This window comes from Macaca thibetana, chromosome 7 (assembly GCF_024542745.1).
Source record: "Macaca thibetana thibetana isolate TM-01 chromosome 7, ASM2454274v1, whole genome shotgun sequence".
NCBI lineage: Eukaryota > Metazoa > Chordata > Mammalia > Primates > Cercopithecidae > Macaca > Macaca thibetana.
In genome coordinates, this window is record NC_065584.1 from 36,337,185 (window position 1) to 36,356,608 (window position 19,424).

The window sequence follows — 19,424 nt, forward strand, 5'->3', positions numbered from 1 at the left end:
TATAGTAGCAAGATCAGCCTTTCATTGGAGAAACAGATGAAGATCTTTTATCATCAGTAGAGCATAGTGTTTAAAACAAATTGTAAGTTTAACAGGGTGGTGGTCAGAGCTACCTACTATAAGCAGACAGGCTTTCTGGCATTCCCAACAAAATACGCTTTATGCACACAGCTAAAATATGACTGCAATTACTCTGGTCCCAATAGATGACTGTATTAGATAATGCCTCAACTCAGTAGCTGCTGCAATCTATGTTAAGAGAAGCAGAAATTCTGTAACAGGAACTCAATATCGTGGCTCCCACAGAGTCCTAATGTCTATCTTACAGGCTTGTTTATAAAGATTAGCAATAATGTGACACAAAGTGCCTGACACAGTGGTTACTCAATAAATGATAGCTGAAATTAATTACCAGGAAGCAACAAAATCTAAAGCCAGAACCTGCCATGAAACAAATGTAGAGTGGTTCCTTCTCAATCAAGACATTAAGTTGTATGAAAACACTTGGATAGGCCCGGCACCGTGGCTCACGCCTGTAATCCCAGCACTCTGAGAGGCGGAGGAAGGCGGATTACCTGAGGTCGGGAGTTCAAGACCAGCCTGGCCAACATGGTGAAACCCTGTCTCTACTAAAAATACAAAAAATTAGCCAGGTGCAGTGGTGCATGCCTGTAATCCCAGCTACTCAGGAGGCTGAGGCAGAAGAATTGCTTGAACCCAGGAGGCGGAGATTGAGGTGAGCCGAGATCATGCCACCGCACTCCAGCCTGGGCTACAGAGTGAGACTTTGTCCCAAAAAAAGAAAAAGAAAAGAAAAGAAAACACTTGGATAACGAACACAGTACTATGCCCTACCACAAGGAGGGCTTGTCGGTAAACATCGGGTTAATCACCTTGACAGTCAAAAAGGAATCCCAAAGTGCCCATTCCTCTGAGGCAAATAAAGAACCATGAAAAAAAGAGAAATGGTCTCTATCCTCGGAGAATCTATACCTACCTGAGGAGAAATCACATGGTTTCAGCTTTCTGTCTGCATTCCCCCCTTGACTCTATGTTCCATGAAGGCAAAAACCAAAAACTTTATATTGCCATACAATACAGGCACTCAATAAATATCTGGTAATCTGGTCATGCACAGTTGCTCATGCCTGTAATCCTAGCACTTTGGGAGGCCAAGGCGGGCAGATTACTTGAGGTTGGGAGTTCAAGACCAGCCTGGCCAACATGGTGAAACCCCATCTCTACTAAAAATACAAAAATCAGTTGGACATGGTGGTACACACCTGTAATCCCAGCTACTCGGGAGGCTGAGGTAGGAGAATTGCTGGAACCCAGGAGGCAGAGGTTGCAGTGAGCCGAGATCACACCATTGCACTCCAGCCTGGACAACAGAGTGAGATTCTGTCTCAAAAAATAATAATAATAAATAAAAATAAAATAAAAATCTGGTAATCAAATGAGCCTCATAGGATCTTAGGACTAAAAGAGCCACCTAATTCAAAACTTTTCAAGCCTGGCTTCACAACTGCTCAACCTAAACTCTCAAGGTGAAGACTGAGAACCTGTGTATTTAAAATGTTCCCAGATGACTGTGATACTAGAGACGGATAATCACTAGTGTAACTGAGCCCATGTGAATCATCTGAATGCCCTTTACAATGTCCCTGCCAGAAATGGTCCAGCCTTATGCATGAGGGTCTCCAAGGATGGGACACAGCCTATCACACCTGCAAGCACCTGGACCAGCAAAGTCCTTTCTAATGTTTACTCAAATATCTGTATTTACTCATTGGTTCTCTCCTGTGAGGCCTGAGAAGATAAAAGGTAACCTCTCCTCCTTCCACATGATGGACTTTTGACTCCTGTGACAAAGGATGACGCCGCCCTCTGAGTTTTCTCCAGGCTAAACACCCTTGATGAACTATGCATTAATCATTAAGTGCTAGGCTCTTTAAGTATGCAACACATACAACACGTCAGAGAAGGGAGAAATCGGGGTGTGTTATGGTAAGCAGCAAGACATCAATGAAGAAGGTGGGTCTTAAAGGATGAGAAAGATAGGAATAAAACTAGTGTTCAGGGGCTGGTGCTCAGAGGGAAAAGTGAGGCAAGACACTGATAAGGAGCACCGTATGCAGGAAAGGAGATAAGAGTGATAAAGCAACAAGTGCAGAAATTAGTAGGTTTCATATACTTTTTTTTTTTTTTTTTAATGAGACAGGGTCTCATGCTGCTGCCCAGGCTGGAGTGCAGTGGTGCTATCTCTGCTCACTGCAGCCTCCACCTCCTGGCCTCATGCGATCCTCCCATCTCAGCCTCCTGAACAGCTGGGACTACAGGCATGCATCACGATGCCTCGATAATTTTTTCATATTTTTTGTAGAGACAGGATTTTACTATGTTGCCCAAGCTCGTCTCAAACTCCTAGGCTTAAGCGAACCATCCACCTCAGCCTCTGATATAGTCTGGCTGTGTCCCCACCCAAATCTCATCTTGAATTGTAGCTCCCATAATTCCCAAGTGTCATGGGAGGGAGCCAGTGGGAGGTAACTGAATCATGGAAGCTGGTTTTTTCCATGCTGTTCTTATGATAGTGAATAAGTCTCACGAGATCTGACGGTTTTATAAAGGGGAGTTCCCCTGGACATGCTCTCTTGCCTGCTGCCATGTAAGACGTAACTTTGCCACTCATTTGCCTTCTGCCATGATGTGAGGCCTCCCCAGCCACGTGGAATTGTGAGTCCATTAAGCCTCTTTCGTTTATAAATTACCCAGTCTCAAGTATGTTTTTATTAGCAGTGTGAGAAGAATCTCAGCCTCCCAAAGTGCTGAGATTACAAGCAAGAACCACGGCGCCTGGCCTCCATACTTTCTGAATTAAATAGAACTAAAACTGAAAACGAATTAAAATTCGAAGAAAATCAGAATAGGAGGTTAAGAGGAGAGAGCAAAGGCCTAGCATAGGAAGGCAGAGACACAGTCTGGTAGAGGACCAAAAACAGAGAGACCAAACAGGAATGTCGTAAAAGCAAGCAGGAAAGGATGACTTTGAAGTAGCAAAGTATTAGAGCCACTTGAATTCCTCCAGGGTGGCACATGGAACTAAGTGGTCCCTTAAAAAGAATGATCAGACAAGATGGCCTGGAGAATGGGACAGCAGGAGTCAAAGGGGTCAGAAAGAAGGCTACTACAGCCACTTAGCTACAGCCACTTAGATACAGGGGTCAAGGTCCACTCTAAGACGGTGACAATAAAACTAAGAGCAAAAGCTGAAAAATAAAACCAATTCAAAGGGAAAACAATGATAAAGCTTGGTCACAGATCAGACCAAAAGTAAGAGAAAGGGAAGAATCAGAAATGACTTCTAAGAGTTGCTAGAAATTCGAGGAAGAAGCAGGACAATACTCTGGAAAGGAGCAGTAAGACAATTATGCAATCACATGTACTAAATGCACTGGTTGGTTAGTACTAGGGTGGTTTTACTTTATGAAAGCTTCAAAGTTCACTCCCTGTTCTACAAACACACATAGTAACTAACTGGTCGTTTTGCTATTTTCTCTGGTCCCAGCACAGGTTGTACTTTCTGTGCCAGTAGACAGGGAATATTTGGTTTTGAATCCTTAATCTGTGACATTACCACCAAAGTTAAAGCGCTTGCAAAAAATAAAATGTGCTTTGACAGAGTTAGGTGAAAGAAGCCAGTCACAAAATACAACATATTGTATGATCCCATTTATATGAAACACACAGAAAAGGCAAATCTATAAAGACAGAAAGTAGGTTAGTGGTAGCCTAGGGCTGGGGTCAGGGAGGAGGGGTGTGGCTGGAAAGAAATGGGGAGTGACTGCAAATGGGTCTGGAGTTTCTTTGTGGGATAATGAAAATGTCCTAAAATTGTTTATAGAGATAGTTGCAGAACGTATGAATATACTAAGAACTACTGACTTGTTAATTTAAATAGAGAATTATAACTCAACAAAGTCGTTATTAAAAAACACTTTAGGAGTACATAAATAATTACTGCGACCTCAGACACTCGGCATCTCTCCAATAAAAGCAACTATTACACTTAAGTTCAAATAAAAAGCCACCAGACAATTTGGGAAGCCTAAAAGACACTTTAGGAAGACTAAGAGAGTTATGTTCCCTCTGGGGGAAAAATTAAGCATGAAAAAGACACAGATTTAAACATATAGATCCCTTTTTAAATTAGTTCTTACAATTGACCAAAATGTTCTAATATGTACTTAAAAGGGAAAGACAAAGTTTGAGGTTTCTCTTCAACAATTATGAACAATTACGTCGAGTAATATTATACTGGGTACCTATGGTTCGGTTTTTTAGAGGCTGAAACAAAATAATGTACAGTAAGCCAATTCAATGAAAAGCAAAAGACTATGTAACTTAACAATTACTGAGCAGATGGGTAAACTTATTTTACAAATCTGAAGACCTAACAAAAACCTTCATGTAGAGAGGTCCTTTTGCTTGAAACATGTAAGAAAACTATCCAAAATAATTTCTGCCCCCATGATATCTCCTGAAAAACATGGTTCCTACCTCCCTGATGCCTTAATTATTAAAGCCATTACCATTCTCTTTCCACTGAACACTTAGAATGCTTACTTAGATGGTATTCCAATGGTTACCATACTTACTTAGATGGCAGTCATCAAGTTATATTCACTGCATGTGTCAGGACCTTTTGAAATCAGAGGACCTGCAATGGGCGCACACAGCTGATGCCCAGTGGAAACCTGCTGACTGATAATCAAACGAGGACAGCAGTGAAGAGTGACAGTGTTTCTGTTCAAAACTGCTTGTGGATTAGAAGAACCCACATCTGTTGGCTAAAGACTTTTTTTTTTTTTTTGAGACGGAGTCTCACTCTGTCGCCCAGGGTAGAGTGAGTGCAGTGGCACGATCTCAGCTCACTACAAGCTCTGCCTACTGGGTTCACTCCATTCTTCTACCTCAGCCTGCTGAGTAGCTGGGACTACAGGTGCCTGCCACCACGCCCAGCTAATGTTTTGTATTTTTGGTAGAGACCGGGATTCTCCGTGTTAGCCAGGATGGTCTCGAACTCCTGACCTCGTGATCCGCCCACCTCAGCCTCCCAAAGTGCTGGGATTACAGGTGTGAGCCATCACACCCAGCCAAGACATTCTTAAAGGAACAATCAAATGGTGGGAAAGTATAGATTATAAAAGTACTACATTTCAAATATATAACTACTTACTACTACCTCTAATGACAGACATTTAATAAATTCAAAATGCCACTGATTAAAATAAAAGACTGACGCTTTCAACATGATGGATCCTAAGCAAATTTTAATTCAACAAATTCAAATACATACTTAACATATTTCACCTGCCTACAGAAAAATGTAAAGCAGTCAAAAAAAACTAAAAATATGTAAGTATTCTGAATCAAGAAATATGAAGAGTGGTCTCCCTCAATCATCTGACCTATTAGACCCTATCTGTTAATGGATTCAAGTTATGGAGAAAGCCTAAAATAAAGAATCTGAGAAAGATAAGAGCCATTTTTCTATTACAATGCCCTCCCACCTAAATAAATTACTTTGGCCCAAAGCTATGTTTATTAAGAGGCAAGTCTGGTACCACACTCTCAAGTACTGGCTCTACACAAAATGAAGCCCTCTGACACTCTGGAGATAACTGAAATACATACATACCAAGTTCTCCCAGAAGCTGCCCAGGAATTGCAGGAGGGATCAAAGAGAAAGCTTTCACATCTACTGGGAAAGAAACCAGGCTTTGGAGGGCATATGCTAACTTTCCACAATACAATGTGGCCTATGAGTTAAATAGTGCAAAAGAGACCACAAAGGACACAAGATGGCAGCCAGTCTACTTCCCAGAAATAATACAAGACACAGCTTTACAAGTTTTAACTTTTTTTTTTCTCATTTGATCTCAAGAATTCTGACAAGGGCAGACACTTTCCCCATTTCTCAGATGAGAAAACTAAAGCTCATGAAGACTGACATACCCACTCAGCTGCCTACCTGACTGCTCCACTTGGCAAGTCAACTTGCATCTCATATCCAACATGTACAGATCAACTCTTAATACCGCACCCAAACCTGCTCCTCCAGGCATCTCCATCTCAGTAAATGGCAGCGGCATTATTCCAGCTGCTCAGGCTAAACACCTCGGTGTCATCCTTGAGTGCACTCTTTGTCGCACTCCACATCATCTCACCCATCAGTGAATCATTTTCGCCCCGCTTGAGATATATCCAGAAACCACTCACTTCTCATCACCTCCACAGCTGCTATCATATCTCACTCACCTACAGAGCATTGCTAGAAACCTCTAACATCCCCCTCTTTCCACCTTTGCACTCCTCCCCATTCTACTCCCCTGCACGACAGAGTGCCACTCTTTAAAGATGTCAGACCAAAACCCTTTGTACAAAACCCTCCAGCGGCTTCCCATCTCACTCGGAGTTGTTCATTGATGTATCCCTAGGATGAGAACGTATCTGCCATCTAGAAAGTGCATAATGATACTGCTAATTAGTAAATGAAAGACAGCCAAAGTCACACAACTAGTATGTAGTAGAGCCAGGACTAGAACAAATCTTCCACTGTTCTTTGGTAACACTGAAACCAGATTTACGAAAAGCAACAATCCACATGGGAGGAAATTCTTACATTTTACTTTGCATAACTGAATCTTTTCATGTATAGTCAATACTATGTTGAATTTCCAACAAGTTAAAATGAAAATACTACTTTATAAAGCCATGAAATCTCACACTAGGAACTCTGAATATTACTTTTTTGGTAGCATGAGCAAACATCTGCTTAATTATCACAGTAATGGCACTCAGATCTTCAGTGTGACTGTTCTGCCGTCAGTGACATGATCTTACCATTATCCCAAGACTACTACACACAAAAATGACCACACTCTAAAAGATTCAGAACCAAGCACCTAGAAGAGGTAATAAGCATTTCCAAATCTCCTACACACACATTATACCAATCATCTGAAACAGGAATTAAGTTTCCAGGGTGTTATCAGTAACAACAGAAAGGTTAGATTAAGAATTGTCTACTATCAAAATTACAAAGAAAAACTCTGAGCTGAGTTTAAATGTTGATTGGTTTCAGATCAGAATGAAACTAACACTAAAATTATCCACCAGTACAGAATTTTCTCACTAAAATATTTCAGAGTTAAAAACAAAAACTCTATAAATTTCTTTCTTCAGTTCTTTCAAAAACATTTCTACTATCTATAAAAAGGCTTAAATCTTACTAAATCATAGTAATAAATTTACAGAATTTTTACAGTAGGTCTTAAAACTGAATTCAACCTTCAATTTTCTCTTTTACAAAGAAGAGATCACTTGATACCTAATAGGTAAACAATGAAAGTCAATGAAGAAATGAATGAATGAATGAATGAAGATCCAGAAGGGTTATGACTCTTCAAAGCTCCAACAATCAATATCAAAATCCAGCATTAGTCATAACTAGCTTTCCAGATTCTTTTGGAGTGGGTGTGGGAGTAGAAGAAACCAAGATTTTAAAATCCTATCTGGGTCCTCGGGAAAATCTTAACCAAAAGGCATTACAGCCAGTTTCCTTTGGTTCTCTTTCTTAGAAAAGCACTTGATAAAATAAGTTTTGCCAAGATATATCTCCTTGGAAACCAAAATGCAATTGACTATTGTTTATTTCTCTATGTATATAAATAATATTTAATATACGACCATAAACAACTGCAATTGTTTTTGCATCAAAAGTAAAACAGGTGGCCTATGAGTAAAAGAAAAATCCAACCAGAGGAGAGGAGCAGAACATTGAAAAGGACCACATAAGTCACTAGAAGAGTATCAGCTATACAAGAACAGGAACCATGTATCCTGTTTACCAGTAGCAGCCACCAGTCCCTGGCATATAATGGGATTCAATAAACACCTACAGGAAAAGTGAATAAATTACTCCTTACAGACCTACCCATGCAAACAAAAATTCATTTGGTCACCATTCAACATATGTTGCAGACACAAATTCATTTGGTCACTAATAAACAAATCTTTATGATAGGCCTACTACATACAAGCATACTACATTTTTCTTCCACGGAAATTCTACCAAATGTCCCTTCAAATAATATGCTCAACCAAAATTATCGCCATCGTTGTATTAAGAAGATGAGAAAATATGTCTTAAGTAGCCGAAATTAGTTACTATAGCAGCCACTAAATTTGCTGTTCTGACTTCAATCTTTTGCCTTCAATTCATCCTATATAACCCAGCCAGATCAGTTTTCTGTTTTGTTTTTGTTTTTGTTTTTGTAACACATCCAAAATATAAAATAGTACTGTGGTTAACTATTCTACCTTCATATGGGGTCCACTGCTATTCAACAGGCAGATACAAGAAATCTGAAACTACTGGATTGGAAAAGGAAAGACAACACAGAATCAAGGAAAAAATTATCACGAGTGACAGTTCTTATAATAATTTCTGTATATCACTGTGATGCAACTGGCACAGAGTGTCGGGTATGAACACCCACCAAGGTACACATCTGACTGTTGTGATAATTCAAGATTCATTGCCTTTTTGAAGCTCTCCCAAGCCACTGGACTCAATATCTGTGAAAGCACTTTGCAAACCGGAAGTGCTAGACACACAGCTTTTACTACGCTCCTTGCCAATTGATAGCCTCATACATTCTGCCATTAAAATCAACTTACCTCATTCTCTAAGTGTGTCTCGACCCTTCAAAAACAGAAAAAATTCTTTGAATTGTTTAATGTCACTTCTTTATTACTCAATATCTAGAACAGCATAACTTAAAAGTGCCATTTACACTTCCCAATTTCAGAATGTATTACCAATCAAAACAGCGTGATAGTGGCATAAAAACAGACAAACAGACCAACAGAATAGAATAGACAGCCCAGAAATAAACCCACGTATATAGGCCAAATGATTTCTGGCAAGGGTGCCAAGACCACTCAATAAGGAAAGGACAGTCTCCTCAACAAATGGTGCTGGAAAAAATAAGACACCCACATGCAAACGAATAAAAGTTGGACCCTTATACTATACATAAAAATGAACTCAAAATGTACTAAAGACCTAAATGTAAGACCTAAATTATAAAACTTCTGAAGAAAACACAAGCTTCATTACTTTGGACTTGGCAGTTATTTCTTGGACATGACCCATAGCAAAATTAGCCGAGAGGCTAAAAAATTTTTGTGCATCAAAGGACACAATCAACAGAGCGAAAAAGCAACCTGGAATGGAAGAAAATACTTGCAAGTAATCTATCTCATAAGGAGTTAATATCTAAAATATGGAGCGAAGCCTGAGGTCGCTGGGGACTGCCCACTGGGCCTTGCCCAAGATGGACAGCCAGATTCCTTATGATGACTACCCAGTGGTTTTCCTGCCTGCCTATGAGAATCCTCCAGCATGGATTCCTCCTGAGAGGGTACCCCGCCCAGACTACAACAATGAGTTGACCCAGTTTCTGCCCCAAACCATCACACTGAAGAAGCCTCCTGGAGCTCAGTTGGGATTTAACATCTGAGGAGGAAAGGCCTCCCAGCGAGGCATCTTCATCTCCAAGATGATTCCTGACTCTGATGCACGTAGAGCAGGACTTCAGGAAGGGGACCAAGTTCTAGCTGTGAATGATGTGGATTTCCAAGATACTGAGCACAGCAAGGCTCTTGAGATCCTGAAGACAGCTCGTGAAATCAGCATGCATGTCCACTTCTTTCCCTACAATTATTATCACCAAAAAGAGAGGACTGTGCATTAGACAGTTACAGCCCACAGCCCTTCATGTGGACTCTCCCACGACATGCTGACTAGACTTTAGGGGAGCCACTTCTACTTTCAGCCCCTCCCTGGAATAGTGGAGTTGGGAGGATGGGGAGACAGTTAACCAACTGCATTATCCAAACTGTATTGCACTTTTAGTTCTCCAGTTTTCTAGGTGAGCTTCATTCTCTGAAAGGAGAAGGATGATGATATCTAGGCATAACCTAGACCGTGAGGAACCTAGTTAGGAAAGACAAGTGACATTTATTGAATTCCATGTACTAGTCCTTTCCACCTGTCACATTTTAATTATAGAAATCAATAGCAAAAAGAATCTTGGGGATTTTCCATCTGACTTGCCTGGCCATCTCATCTCATCTCATCCTTGTACTACCAGAGGTTTCATACACTTTGGAGACTCCAATGAGACCCTGTTTTCACCCCTTCCTCCTCCCAGCCTCTCCCCCAAAAAGTAAAACACAATGCCGAAGAAAAAATATATATATCCAGAATATATAAAGCACTCCTATGACTCAACGACAACAATAAAAAAACCAAATAACCCAATTTAAAAATGGGCAGAGGGCTTGAACAGACATGTATGCAGAGATAATATAAGAATGGCCAACAAGAATATGAAAATGCAATCAACTTCATCATCAGAGAAACATATATCAAAACCATAATGAGATATCACCTTGTATCCATTAAGATGGTTACTATTTAATTTTTTTTTTAATTAGCTCTGGGTGTGGCGGTGTGCAACAGTAGCCCCAGTTACTCGGGAGGCTGAGGCATGAGGATCACTTGAGCCCGGGAGGCAGACATTGCAGTGAGCTGAGATCACACCACTGCACTCCAGCCCTTATAAGTGGCAGAGGGAGACCCTGTCTCGAAAATTTGTTTAATTAATTATTTAAAAAAAAAAAAAAAACAGAAAATAAATATTGGTAAGGATGTGGAGAAGTTAGAACCCTTATGAACTATTGACGAAATTGTAAAATGGTACAACTATGAAAAACAGTATAGAGGTTCCTCAAAAAATTAAAAATAAAACTATCATATGATCCAGCAATCCTGCTTCTGGGTATATATACAAAATAATGAAAATCAGGGTCTTGAAGAGGTTTCTGCACACCCACATTCACAGCAACAATCACAACTGCCAAAAGGTAGAAGTAACCCAAACATCTATCCACAGATAAATGGATAAACAAAATGTGGTATACTCATACAATGGAATACTACTAAACCTTTAGAAAGACAGAAATCCTGTCACATGCTACAACATTGATGAACCTTGAGGATTATATGCTAAGTCAAATAATTCAGTCACAAAAAGACAAATACTACATGATTCCACTTATATGAGGTTACCTCAAGTAGTCAGATTCACAGAAACAGAAAGAATGATGGTTGCCAGAGTCTGTGGGAGGTGGAAATGGGGGCCAATGTTTAACGCTTACAGAGTTTCAGATTTGCAAGATGAAAAAGTCCTGGAAATCTGTTTCACAACAAGGTGAATATACTTAATACTACTGAACACTTAAAAATGGTTGAAATGGTCAACTTTATGTGTTTTTACTACAATTTTTTTAAAAGAAGTGCTAACATACAATTATCAAATTGCATGTACATGTCCCATCTCCACTGCAGGAGTCTCAGCAGCCTGACCCTTTAAACTGCTGGCAGTCATTTGAGGAGTTCTTCCAAGTTGTCTTTTTGAATCAATGGGCCTCTACGAAAGATCCAGAGGCTCTCCTTTTCACCCATCCAAAATGAAGTTTCTACAATCCCCAGTTCGCTGCACTCTGGTTTAAGTCCACTACTTACTTACCTTATTGTCAAGCACAGATCTAAAAATTACATAAAAGTCACTGTGTTTTCAACTAAGTGGGGAAGAAGCATAACAGAATCACTTACTGAGCTTCTTGAAATTACCCATCAACCTCAATATCTAGCATTCTCCCCCAGGAGAAAGGCCTCAAGGTTCACTGTGATTCTCTACCCAAGCACTCACTGCTTCTCCCAAACACACATCCTATCCAAACCACAGAAAACCACTACTTTTAACCACCACCTTGAAAATGGCCTTCAGAACAATCTCATCCAAAGCAATTATTAGGCTGAGGTTCTTGAACTTTTAATAAGCCTTTTCTGTGAATCCTACAGCTCTCTGTAACCTACCATTTATCTACTGAAACATTATTTTGTTATGCAATTTACTATACCTTGCTTCCTGTTACAAAGCATCATCATTAAGATCCTAATTTAAAAAATAAAACAACACTGAGACTCTGAAGAACCACAGGCATTTCTCAAACTGGAAAAGAGACATGGTTTAGGAACCATATTCAGGCTTCCTAACATGTTTCCCAAGAGCACATTCTGAGCTAGGAGTCAAACCTGCCCCCACTACACAAACACACACACAAGCATGCACACATATGCACACAGAGCACTCTCTTCGTATGTCAAATACCAGTACTAAGAAGTTAGGCTCTGGGAAAGCACGCTGGCAGAAGCTTCTGAGGTCTTCAGTGGAGCAACCAAAAGTATGGTTACGGAAAAGTGAGGAGTTAAATCAACTACACATTTAATCCTCATTTCAAGAACTTGTGTTTTTGAAAAGTCTTTAAAAGTCAAGCAGTATAGTTCAGAGCCACAGCCCCACGCTTCTTGCAAGAATATGGAAAAAAAAAACTGACTCTATTTTTATTCCTAGGTATATACAGGTGAAGTAAACAATAAAAGTCAAACTTGGTGAAAATTTTAGGACATCCTATTGATTAATATTTCCCTATCTTATAAGCACCTCCGAATAAGCAGACTCTCTCTTCCTGAAGGCATGGGATACCACAGTCCAGTTAGCAGCTGCTTCTCTGAGAGCATCAAGAACTGAAAAGAAACATTTTTAACAACAGAGGTTCAGGCCGGGCGCTCATGCCTGTAATCCCAGAACATTGGGAGGCAGCGGTGGGCGGATCACCTGAAGTCAGGAGTTCAAGACCAGCCTAGCCACTATGGTGAAACCCCATCTCCACTAAAAATACAAAAAATTAGCTGTGCATGGTGGCGTGTGCCTGTAGTTCCAGCTACTCAGGAGGCTGTGGCAGAAGAATCGCTTGAACCCAGGAGGTAGAGGTTGCAGTGAGCCAAGATCGCACCACTGCACTCCAGCCTGCATGACAAGAGCAAAAATTCCGTCTCAAAAAAAAAAATAAAACAAAGGTTCAATCAATTCTGGGAGGTAGAGACTATTAAAGGAAAGGCAATGAGTTCAAAAATTACCAAATTAGGCCGGGCGCAATGGCTCACATCTTTAATACCAGCACTTTGGGAGGCCAAGGCGGGAGGATCCCTGGAAGTCAGGAGTTCTAGACCAGCCTGGCCAACATGGTGAAACCCTGTCTCTATCAAAAAGACAAAAATTAGCTGGGTGTGGTGGCATATGCCTGTAATACCAGCTACTTGGGAGGCTGAGGCAGGAGAATCACTTGAACCCAGGAGGCAGAGGTTGCAGTGAGCAGAGATCGCACCACTGCACTCCAGCCTGGGTGACAGGCTCCATCTCAAAAAAAAAAAAAAAAAAAAAAGCAAATTAGATTTCCTATCTAGATAAATAATTTACAATATGAAGAAAATGAATTACAGAACGATAACATTGAGGCCAAAGTAAAAGACACTGACCATAGTCAAGTCTTGATTATAGGAACAAGGTCGTTAGGCACACAGCCCTTTGCTTTTCTTTCTCAATAGCTTTCTTTTGAGCAGTTCAGAACTCATTACAAAAAGAAGCAAGTTGGCTGGGCACAGTGGCTCCCGCCTGTAATCCCAGCACTTTGGGAGGCTGAGGCAGGCAGATCACCTGAGGTCAGGAGTTTGAGACTAGCCTGGCCAACATGGCGAAACCCTGTCTCTACTAAAAATATAAAAATTAAGCGGGTGTGGTGACGTGTGCCTGTAATTCCAGCTACTCGGGAGGCTGAGGCAGGAGAATCACTTGAACCCAGGAGGCAGAGGTGGTAGTGAGTCGAGGTAGCGCCACTGCACTCCAGCCTAAGTGACAGAGCAAGACTCCATCTCAAAAAAAAAAAAAAAAAGGGAAGCAAGTCGCTGAACCACAAAACCATCAATGACTATACCTGTTCATAGCTTTGGTAAAAGGTTTTATGGAAAAAGTAGAAAGGGAAGAGAAATAACCACAATTAACTTTCATATCTGTGAAATTCATTTAACCTAGACCTGCTCTGTGGGAGGAAAGAGGGAAAAAGGAATCCAATGGCAGCAGCACTGGCTGTCAGTTCTGCTCAAGTTGCCTTTGAGTGACCCCCAAGTTTTTGTGAACCAGCAATTCTCCCTCCCCAAGCTGGCATTCCCAACAAGCACACACTCTCCTGCCTCTCTTGAATTGGAAAAAGGGAAATCTAACATTATGTAATTGCCTGCTTCCTGCAATTTAAACTTAGGCATACTACAATCCTAATTAGAGGGAGAACTTAGTGCAACATGACAAGCAACAAATTGGAAATCTACAGGTTGAAGTTTCTCATCCCAGACTTCCAGAGGCGAAGAGAAATGGCTTCACCTGACTTTGTGGCACACCCACCAACACACTACTACTTACTACGGGCCAGCTAAAGAAGCCCCTGACATCCCTCCATGTCATTTTGGTGTCATCTCTCTATGCCTTTAAGAAAACACGCTGTTCTGTTTGCAGATGGGGTTATCTTACTCTCTCCAGGCCAGAATAAAAGGAGAAAATGGTTGTTGACTGGGGAACATTACCTACCGTTAAAAGATCTGCCCTGATGGTTTTTTGTACCCTCATGATTACAAACCGAATCAACCAAATCACTGTGTTGTTCTGTCCCTTATGCAAATCATCCATGTTTAAAAGACCCAAAAGCCACAAATCTTGCCCATGCTTCTAAGACTCACTTCAGAGCTCATCAACAAATCACTGAAAAAAATGAATGAGCTAGCATCTAAGAATAAATAAAGCATCTAAGAACTTAAATAAGACCTTTGAAAGCAAGGTGTCATCAAAGTGTGTGGGTTTTGTTTTTGTTTTTGATTAGCTGGGCACAGAAAAAAACTAACAGCAAAAATTCAATGAGGCCAATTTTTTACACCAAAGAAGCAGAAGTGCAGCAGGTAGAAGGTCGGATTGTCAATCTCCAGGGATAGTGGAACACCCTTATTTTACTGCATCTGTCTGTAGAATAAGACCCAAACTTCTGTGTGAGCACTGGCAGAATACCACAATGCTTATTCCTCCCAGGAGAAGGAACTCCCCTTACCTCAAGAGCGTTCACCAAACCAGCAGGGAAGTTTCTTCTCTGCCGGCTCAGATTACTCTACTGGAAGGTAGGGTGGCACAACATAAATCAGCCCCATTTTCAACAGGAAGCTCTACATGTTCCTGTTTTATGTCCCGTTTTATCTCTCCACCTGACTAACACCTCCAGCCCCAATCTCTGGTTACCCTTACGTGTCGCTGAGAAAAAAGGTCTAAAATTCAGTTGGCCATGGTCCAGAAACAAAAATGGTACACCTAATTTCTTCTGCAAATGGAAATGAGTTTTAAAAAAGAAGAAAAAGACAAACCAAAATAAACTGAGTTTAGCTTTTCTAAAGAGCTAAAGAGTACCTTATGCTCTGAGCTAATAAAGATTTCTTTAAAAATGAAACAAAATAAGAAAGCCTACAGGCTCTACTATGCAGAAACTTTAACTCATATTTTCTTTTTCCATAATTTTGTCATTTGAGTAACTATGAAGCTTGGTTACCAAACACTACATCAATGTTGTTTTCATAGCTTTACAACCTTACCATAGATTGTTCGTTTCCTTAAGTTCTGCATCTCCTCATTTTGGATATTTAATAAATACTGAACTCTTAAGTGGGGGGAGAAAGCAGTAAAATTTTAACATAACAGGCTCTAAGGTAGGGGGAAAAAAAACAGAAAATAAACAAATATAATTAAATATGGACATCTGTCTTCCAATCACTGCCCAGTTATTAACCAGTTCTACAATCTTCAACAAATCACTTCCACTTTCTGGGCTTCAGTTTCCTCATATGTAAAATGGGAAACATGAGCCAAATGAGTCAAAATCCCTCCTAGTTCCAACAATCCATGAATCTGTCCAACAAAAAGTAAGAAAACCCTATCACAAATAAGACTTTATAGTTTACAAAGTACTTTCATACATATATTCTCATTAATTTTTGTAGCTCATCTGTGAAGCAAGTTTTGAGCCCATCTCTGCAGGAAACAACAGTAAAGTTCAGAAAGAAGTTCAATTAGTTTTCAGTATCTCACAACGAAAATGGCAGGGCAGGTATCTGAAACCCACACCTTCTGAGGACAAATAGTAGGCTACATTATTTCAAAATGTTTAAATATATTACAATTCAAAAATAATTGCCTATTATGTATAACCTTTATGGGGACATCAGGATACCATAACTCCATGCCAGGAAATATTACTACAAATGGTCCCACTGGACTACAAGTTCCATGCGGCCAGGTACACTCTTTTGCTCATCACTGGAATCACAGAAACCAAAAATGCACCTGCCAGATAGCAGCAATCAATAAATATTGCTTGACTCACCACTCAAAAGCTTAGGAATATAGGGATGCAATGGGGAAAAAAGGAATTTCTGAATTTATTTTCAGATTTGAACTTCCATGATTTGATCCAAAGGGGAAAAAAAAGTGTGCTCTATCAGAGCTCTAGTTCTTTATTATGGGAATGAGTCTATTTGTCTTCCATAGAGAAAATCTAATATGGTCAGTGAACCAAAAGGCTTAAATCTGAGATGTCACAAAAAAACCTTCAGGATATTCATACTTTATTTGTGCACTGATACGGACCAATAACAATGATAATACAATGGTAAGGACTGATAAGAGGCACATAGTCATATTTTTAATTATAACAAACTTTCCACCAAATTTCACTCTCATACCATTTCAGCTCTCCTCATGCTCCCATTTCACAGCTCAAAGAGATTTTTGAAAAAAAGAAAAACAGTCATTTATCTAAAAATTCAGACTGCAACTTAACATAGAACATATACACATCACAACTCAACCAAGATTCCCCCAAAGTCTACAAAACTGCTAATCCCAAGCAATCCTCAATCTATGACTTAAATAAACTTACTAGAAGGTGTTTTTAAAAGTTCCTAAACAATCAAGGTGGGGGCGCTATACCAAAATTACACACATACTTCAAAGCAAAAGCAAAGCAAATGCAGAAGCCTGAAAATACTAGTGAAAGGGCAGAGACAAATGAAGAGTTAAATGAATCTCAATACAAAGTATCAGAGAGCTGCTTTGCAATTATTACCTGGAGTTCAAGTCAACCTTGCCATAGAATCCTCCAATGAAATCACAACTATAACTGACTGATAGTTCAGATTTTAAAAGTTCACTGTACCAGAATTGCAATTTCAAACTCGAGGAGCAGAAGCAGGAACTGCAGAGAAGCTAACAACAGCAACACCTACTGACTGTCTCAAGCCACTCACCAAACTTGTTCTCTCAGTCAACTAGAAAAATCAAATGACAGTCAACTTCAAGAGTCCTTTACTTAAGCATTAATAAGAAAATTAGCTGTCAGAGACATAAAGTCATTCATCCCCCAAATCTCTTATTTTGCCTCTAACCATTTATGTGGAAACAATCACTCATCATTTTAAATGCACTGTTAATTGTTAATGCTTTAGCATAATTGATTCCATGGGAAAATGTTTTAATATTAATATTGTAGTTAATAACTGGGATGTCATCTAATAGTTGGACACATCAGTGGCCGTAATAAACTAGCTGAGACCTACTGCTATTACCACTGTTCCATATTATCCTTTTTTTAATCCTGGTAAAGGTAGCTTAATTGCAGCTTTCAAAAAACGAAGAGAAAAATGAAAGACGTTAAATCAGGATTATACAGAAAACTAATACTATTACTAAACTGGCCGCAGAACTCAGTATGATCTAACCTTGCACATTTCCAAAAGATTCGGTCAGAGAATCTTTGCCTTGGACGGATACTCCATAGGAGAAAACAGGAGAAAGTTGACACTTAACTCCCACAGAGTACCAGCATAAAAACAATGGCTTTAAGAGTCTGACTCAGAGTTTCAACATGAAAGGTTTGCTTTATAGAGGAAACGCCAATCCCAGTCCATCCAGATAGACCTGGAACCTGATGAAAGTCGACACCTTTACTCTGAAATTTGCATCGCATCGCTGGCTCCAGTTTAGAAACATGATCGTTTCACAGGTAGTATGCATTTCAGTGAATGCTGCCTCTAAACTACCCGTCAGCGAAAATAAAATCTGTAAGGTAAACGTAGTCTAGGAGCCATCAATCCCCAAATGCTTCCCTTAGAAAACGAATGCCAACAATTCAGCTAAACATCTTCATTGAAAGTGAGCCATTTCCCATGTCTCTCTGTTTTCCAAACCGCGATGCAATTTCAACCTGCCCAACACGATTACTGGTCCACCTAGAAATGCCGTGGAGCGATTTTTTAAGAGCCTCGGAAATTTCCTTTAAGGTCAGGAGAGAAGCTGGTAACAGATGGGGCGAAGGAGGAAAAGTTCTTTTTGCAGCACCCTCGCGCCTCCCCAGCCCTTTCGCGGTTTACTCGCTCCCTGGAAATCAGGTTACAGCATCCCAAAATTTCATGTCCCCAAGACCCCCAAAGGGGAAATTAACCACCCTCAGGCACCGAGCTGTTTGTCTCCATTTCCCACAACTCAGCCAACTCGGCCTGCCTACTACTCCAGCTCAGGCTGCAAAGCGCTCACCCAGGTGACTGGAAAGGAAGGGTCGCCAGGTGGCGACCAGCTCAGCGGGGTGGACGCAACCGCCCGGACGGGGACGCGGGTCTCCTGGCCTCCCGCAGAGGCGCCTACCCCGTAGTTGTGCAGATTCGGGTTCTGGGGTGTGTGCGCGCGCGCCTGGCGCGGTAGAGCCGGATTCGCCCCCGCCAGGTTGCGCTATCAGCAAGCCACCAAATCGAAAATCAAACTTTAACCGGCCTCCTGGGGTCCTGCTCCGGGCCCTGGACCCCAACCCCGGCCAGAAACAGGGCAGGGGGCTGTCAGCGGTCCTGCACCCCCACTACCCCCAGGACCCGGGCGCGGGGACCACTTACCGCTCGGCCCGGCCTCCCGGTGCCGCCGCGCGTCCCGGGCGCGTCCGCCGCGCGCTCTCCCTGGGGAGAAAGAGAAACCGTGTAGACGGCCGGCGCGCGCTCACTCGCCGCCTCCTCTGCGGAGAGCGGCGAGGCCGGGCCGGGGCGGGCGCCGAGCGCGGAGCGGAGGGGGGCCCGAGGGAGGCGGGGGCAGAATCAGCCCAATTCCCGAGCCTGGCTCCGAGGGGGACCCGGAATGCAGGCTGGCGGGCGGCCGGCGGGGGCCGAGCTCCCGAGGAGAAGGCGGAGGTGGCCCCGTCCTCGGGCATCAACTATTGTCTAGGCGCCCGGGCCCCGGCTCGCGCCGTCCCCGAGGCTCAGCGCCCCCCATCCCGCCCGCCCGCAGGAGAAAAAACTGAGGGGGCGCCCAATACGGGAA

The 19,424-nt window shown here is 41.5% G+C and overlaps 1 protein-coding gene and 1 pseudogene across 11 annotated transcripts in view; one reads left to right on the forward strand and one right to left on the reverse strand.

Annotated features, from left to right (window-relative positions):
* Positions 1 to 19,124, reverse strand: part of SIPA1L1 (signal induced proliferation associated 1 like 1) — a 408,737-nt gene extending 389,613 nt beyond the window's left edge. For 6 of the 11 annotated variants that reach the window (XM_050797316.1, XM_050797323.1, XM_050797326.1 and 3 more), the window contains exon 1: positions 1,284 to 7,214. The gene's annotated coding sequence lies outside the window, so the exon portion shown is untranslated. Of the gene's footprint in view, positions 1 to 1,283; positions 7,215 to 19,006 lie in introns of those variants that run through there. The other 5 variants (XM_050797315.1, XM_050797320.1, XM_050797322.1 and 2 more) reach the window with 4 other exon arrangements.
* Positions 9,362 to 9,824, forward strand: LOC126958788 (PDZ domain-containing protein 11-like; annotated as a pseudogene).
* Positions 19,125 to 19,424: the final 300 nt, after the last annotated feature.